Here is a 6,000-nt window from a genome sequence, read left to right as displayed (position 1 = left end):
ATTTGCCCAAAATTGAAAACTTCTAAGTGATTTGCCCAGGGCCACACAGCCAGTGGGTGTCAGAGGCAGGTGTTACGCAGTTAGAGCTCAGCAGTCCATTGTCCCAGCCTGCCTCTCAGTAAGCAGATACATGAAGGAAGGAAATGTTACGCACCTACTCTGAGCTTTGTACTTGTTGCATTATAGGTAACACCAATACTTGAGTGTTGGTATTTAGTATTTAGTATTGTTAAAACAATACTCTCCAAGGTACAATTCTGTGCCTTCCCCCTTCAGCTGTTCCCTCTTCTTTGCCTTTAATCTCTTGCCTGACTGTGTAGGCTGTGCTTTCCCAGTTGAACGAGCACCTCTTGTAAGGAGACAGATCCCCTGGGCTTGGCAGCCAAAGGCTTTGTCTCTTCTCTGAACTGAATCCACCAGCTCCTTCTGAGTTCATCCAAGGGAAGGAATGAGGCCACTTTTCCTCTGGAGCATCTACCTCCTTCCTCCCATTAACAGAAGCAGGAGGAGTTGGGAGGAGGTTAAGCCACGTCATGCTGCCACTAAGGGTCGAAAAGCTCCCTGACCAGACGGCTTCTAGTCCCAGATTTTATCCTCTCCTTTTTTACAGTCTGTCTCTGAAATTAAATTCCATGTGTTTTTTTCTAAGTGGCCCCTGCTGCTGGCCACAGAGATCCTGGACTCTGTGTCACCTGTGGATGTGCATCTAGTAGCAGAATTTGCCTTTAAGGAAGGTGGGGGAGTAGTAAGGATTTTGGTGGTCTTGAGGCTGTAAAATGGGAAAAACAACATTTATGCAGAAATGTAAAGCTTTATCTGATTTGATTAGGAGTCTGGAGATTAAAGGAATGTAGTGGAAAAAAGAGGGAGATGCAGAAGAGGAGAGAAATAGATAAAAATCCCACTTCCAACAATAGGCCAGCAGTGGATGCTGGAAAATTGTTTAGCCTCCCTCACCCTCTGATTCGTCTATACAATGGGGCTAATAATCCCTGGAATGGTTAACTATCTATATCAACTCTGTGTGCACATACAGTTTTCCCTTCCACATCATGACTTTCTCTTCGCTTTTTTGACATATCACCAGGCAGCATCAGAAATTAAATGGGAATTTGGGGGGAGTTTTGTGGAAGCTGCAGACATGAGAAAAAGAACAGATGACACATAAAAAAGTTTAGAAACTCAGAAATGCATAAAATATAAGCATACTATTATATAATATCAATATATTTTACCTTTGAATACCATAATCATTCAAACTTCTTCTCTGGTACAAAGGGAGAGCCAAAAAATTTTACTGTGGATTTTCCAGATCATGGGCCAGCACAACCCTAACTCCCACGATAGGGAAGGGATAACTGTATGTAAAATCTATAAATGGGGTCAATAATCCTTGGAATTGTTAACTTACAGGGATTGAGGGAGGGTGGGAGGAAATAAAGTTTGTGGAGAACTTTCCAACCTTTATAGGACTGGAAAATGGTGGCTATTATCTCTAATATTATTTTCAAAAGCTATTTGCCAAGCTGGCTTAGCCTCTGTGTTTTGCTATTATCTGTTTTCTCCTATTACCACCAGCAGCATCCTTAGAAAGTCTAATAATTATAGGAGTGTAGTGAGCATGGGATACCTGGGCAGGTTCCATGCATGCTTATGTTGTTAATAATAATGATGGCAATCAATAACTAGCATTTATTAAATATTACATCAATGACTTCTTATGTAAGCTTCGTAAGATCAGTAACTCACAGCACATTGTCTTAGCATTGTATATTGCTTTTACCCCACAGCTCAGCAGGCTATGTTGTAAATGCTTTTAGATTCCAAGCTGAGGAATGTGAATTTTATTCTACAGGCAATAGGTTCTTGGACAGCTAGGTGGAGCTGTAGTGGATAGAGCACAGAGTCAGGAAGATTCATCTTCATGAGTTCAAATCTGAACTCAGACACTTACTCACTTAATCCTGGTGTCTTCAGTTCCCCATCAGCGAAAATGAGCTGGAGAAGGAAATGGCAAACTACTCCAGTATCTTTGCCAAGAAAACCCCAAATTCTTTGACAAAGAGCAAGATGCAACTGAAACAGCTGAAGAACAATGAAATAGATCCTTGAGCTACCACAGATCCTTGAGTTGGACACTGAAATGGGCAGACCTGCAGTGGAAGGAAATGATGATTAGCCACATCTTGCAGATGGGGAAACTGACAACATGGCTAATGTGCAGCAGAGAGTGAGCTCTCCTAAGTCCCAATTCAGGGTTCTTTCTGCTACACCACATACCACATTATAATTGTCTAAAGATAGAAATCCAGCTGATGTCCACAGCAGAGAACAATTAGTAAATTAATTGCTTTGATTTATGCTTCTCTCCCCATGTCTGCCCTTAGTAAATGAAAGCCATTTGCATTTCAAACATCTTACATGTCACACCAAGAATCTGAATTAAGTATTCAATTAAATATCTGACTCAGATTTTCATGGGGTACCTCCTGATCAAGAGGAAAGCATTTATTGAAAACAAGTTAGATTTGTGAACAGAAGTACACACAAAAGCACGATGGGTGATTTTCTAATTATTCTTTGCTCCTAGAGTGATTTGTCAGTGTTTAGGTTATGTTGGACCATACCCAGATCTACACAGACTGTAATTTTCCATTCTCCTCAGAATGGGAAATGGTGGAAATAAGAGGAAAAGAATCATAGAATTTCCAACTTCAGAAAGAGAGCTCAGGGTCATCTAGTCCAACCCATACCAAATACAATATTCTAGGAATCCTCAATAAGTGGTCATCCAAAAAGAGAGACTACCTCCCAAAGCAGACCTTTGGACATAAAGGCAACCCTTTCTTGGGCGCATTTTCCTTACATTGAGTCCAAATCCACCTTTCTTCATTTTCCATGCCTTACTTTTTTAATTCTATACTCTGGAATGAAAAAGAAAATACCTAACCCTTTTCTTGTATGACAGTCTTTCAGAAATCTTGAAAGGCAATGATCATATCACCCTCAAATACTCTCTTCTTCTGGTTAAACATCCCCAAGCAGAGACAACAAATTCAAAATAGTATTTGATAATGTTCCATGCCTCTGAAGCTCTAGAATATTGGTATAGAAAAGATGGACCTCAGTTTCAGGAAGCACCTTGTCCCTGAACCCATGATACATAAATAATTCAGTCTTTGCCCCCAGCTCAAGGCCCATTGCCAGTGTCTGTCCAAGATGGACGTATTTCATAGCTGGACCATCCTTGGACCTCAGCTTCACGTTACAAAACCAATCCTTCAGTTCAAGGGCCAACTCCTCCCTGAGGCCTATGCTGATTTCCCTGGTGGCTGCCTCCAATAGCTTGCATTTATTTTGCATATATTTTGCATGTATTTATATATGCAGATGATATCACCCTCTCCCACAGAATGTAAGGCCCTGAGAGAAGAGATTATATTGTTTTTTGTCTCTACCTACACCAATGACTAGAAGATCTAAGGCATGTAATAAATGCTTATTGATGGATTGAACAATAGGTATCTTCACACACGTTTTCCCCCCATTTGAATAGTTAGGCCAAACTCTTGGGGGATTTTAGATCTCAATCTCGAGGCTCTGTTGTGGGCTGGGGTTTGATGCCATTGGTACAATGTCATCCACAAACAGAAACATGTGGATCTTGATAACTGAAAAATATTAACTAATCAGTCAATAAATAAAATTACACAACACACACACACACACACACACACACACACACAGAGCCAGGAAATCCTCTGTCCATTTACACCCTGCTCAAAATATCCTCCATGATAGTTATGAACACTTTTGGCTAATGTATGTCTCCTTCACTTAATACCAACTGAAGAGTGATGATGTACATTAATTATTGGCAACTCATTACCAATAACAAATTGCCTGCCAAAAGTGTCCATACATAATCTATACATAAATATTTTATATGGACAAACATCTCTTTGATTTTGTCATATGTGTGTACAGCATTATGTAGAGCTGGCTTCAGAGCCAAGGAGACATGGGTTCAAGACCTGTAAAAGACCTATACTAACCGTGTGACCCTGGGCAAGGCACTCAATGTCTCAGTGCCCTCTGAGACAACTCTAGAAGACAATAAGTTGCAGAGAAAGTGCCAACCTCCACGAGTAGAGGAATTTTCCTCATCTGGGAGTTTCCTATACCAATAAAATCATCAGTCTAAACTCTACCCCTGATAATAAATATACATATACATACATATACTTATATACATACGTATATGTGTGTATATATATATGTGTATGTATATATATGTATATGTGTGTGTGTGTGTGTGTGTATATATATATATATATATATATATATATATATATATATGAAGAAAGTGAGCTGGTCACATAGCCTGAGTGAAGGACAGTAGATGAACAGCCTGACGGACTCACAGGTATACATATGACGTCCAAAGAACTAAAGAAAGGCACCCAGAATGTAGGGTGGACATCTTACGGATGATTCATAACAATAATAATAGCGCTTATCTAACTTTTCAAGTTTGTCAAGAGCTTTACATATCATTTCATCTGATTCTCATTGAGAATTATGGGAGAATCTCGACAGGTATGGCACAAGATGAGATCCAAATGGGCTTAGAGATGCCAGGCTGGAGGAGTTCCGCACCTCAGTGAGATCACATATCCATTGAACGGCATTTTAAAATCAGCATATCCATCATTATGCACTTCTAAGAGTTGGTATAAATCAATATTTTAAGTCACGTGACTAAATTCGGTTAGTTAAATAGGAAAAGTTCACTGCAGGACAAAGCTAAAATGGCTTGGCTAATTTATATTTATTGATAAAGACTTGGCTGGAAGAGAAAATTTCAGCTTCAACTGCAATAAAGGACATGGAGCATAAAGCTACTGCCGGGCTCCGACGTATATACTAATTAGAAATTCTTCGATGATGTCTAGTCAAGGCCAGACTAAGGAAATGGCCATCTCATGGAATCTCAGAATCAGAGAAATGGAGGGCACCTCCCCAGACAAACAGCCCAGCCTGAATCAGACAAGAATCAGCCCTCAAACATCAGGGTTGAGCTGTCACTCACCACCTCTTAAGAAGAGTGGACCTGCCAGCTATTTCCTGAACAAGCCTGCCGCACTAGCTCTACTTGTTCATTCAGGAGGTTCATTCCTCACATCAAGCATCAATCAATCAATCGATCAATCAATCAATAAGTACTTATTAAGTGCCTACAATGTGCCAACACTGGCCCAAGTGCTAGGGATATAAAAAGAGGCAAGAGATCAGCCCTACCCTCCCAACCTGAATCTTGATGATTCTACCCATCACACTAAGAGCTCCAGGCTGGAGATGTGCAGAATAAATCTAAGCCCTTTTCTCCATGATAGTCATACAAACACTCCAAGGAGCTAGCATGGCAGTAACATGATAGAAGGGGTCAACTGTTAGACTTGAGTTTGGGGCAAGTCACTTAATTGCTTTAAGCCTCAATCTTCTCATCTGTAAAATAGGGAGGTAGACTCAAAGACTTCTAAGGTTCATTCATGTTCTAAATCTATGACCTATGTCTGTCTCCCCAAACCTTCTCTTCTCCAGATTAGACATGCCTGGTTCATTTAAATGAACATTATGTATCATGAAGGGCAGCTAGTTGGCACCATAGTGCATAGAATGCCAGGTCTGGAGTCAGAAAGACTCATCTTCCCCAGTTCAAATCTGACCTTAGACACTCATTAGATGTGTGACCCTGGGCAAGTCACTTTGCCCCATTTGCCTCAGTTTCCTCATCTGTAAAATGACCTGGAGAAGGAAATGGCAAACCACTCCACTATCTCTGCCTATGGAAAACCACATAGGGTCACAGGGAGTTGGACACAACTGAAAAAAGACCAAGCAACCACAAAGACACATATCATGATTTGGTTGCCCTCCTTGGGGCACTCACTACTTTATCAATGTCATTCTGAACTGAACACAGTACTCCAAATGGAG

This window comes from Notamacropus eugenii, chromosome 3, assembly GCF_028372415.1.
Source record: "Notamacropus eugenii isolate mMacEug1 chromosome 3, mMacEug1.pri_v2, whole genome shotgun sequence".
Classification (NCBI taxonomy): Eukaryota; Metazoa; Chordata; class Mammalia; order Diprotodontia; family Macropodidae; genus Notamacropus; species Notamacropus eugenii.
This window is presented reverse-complemented; position numbering follows the sequence as displayed.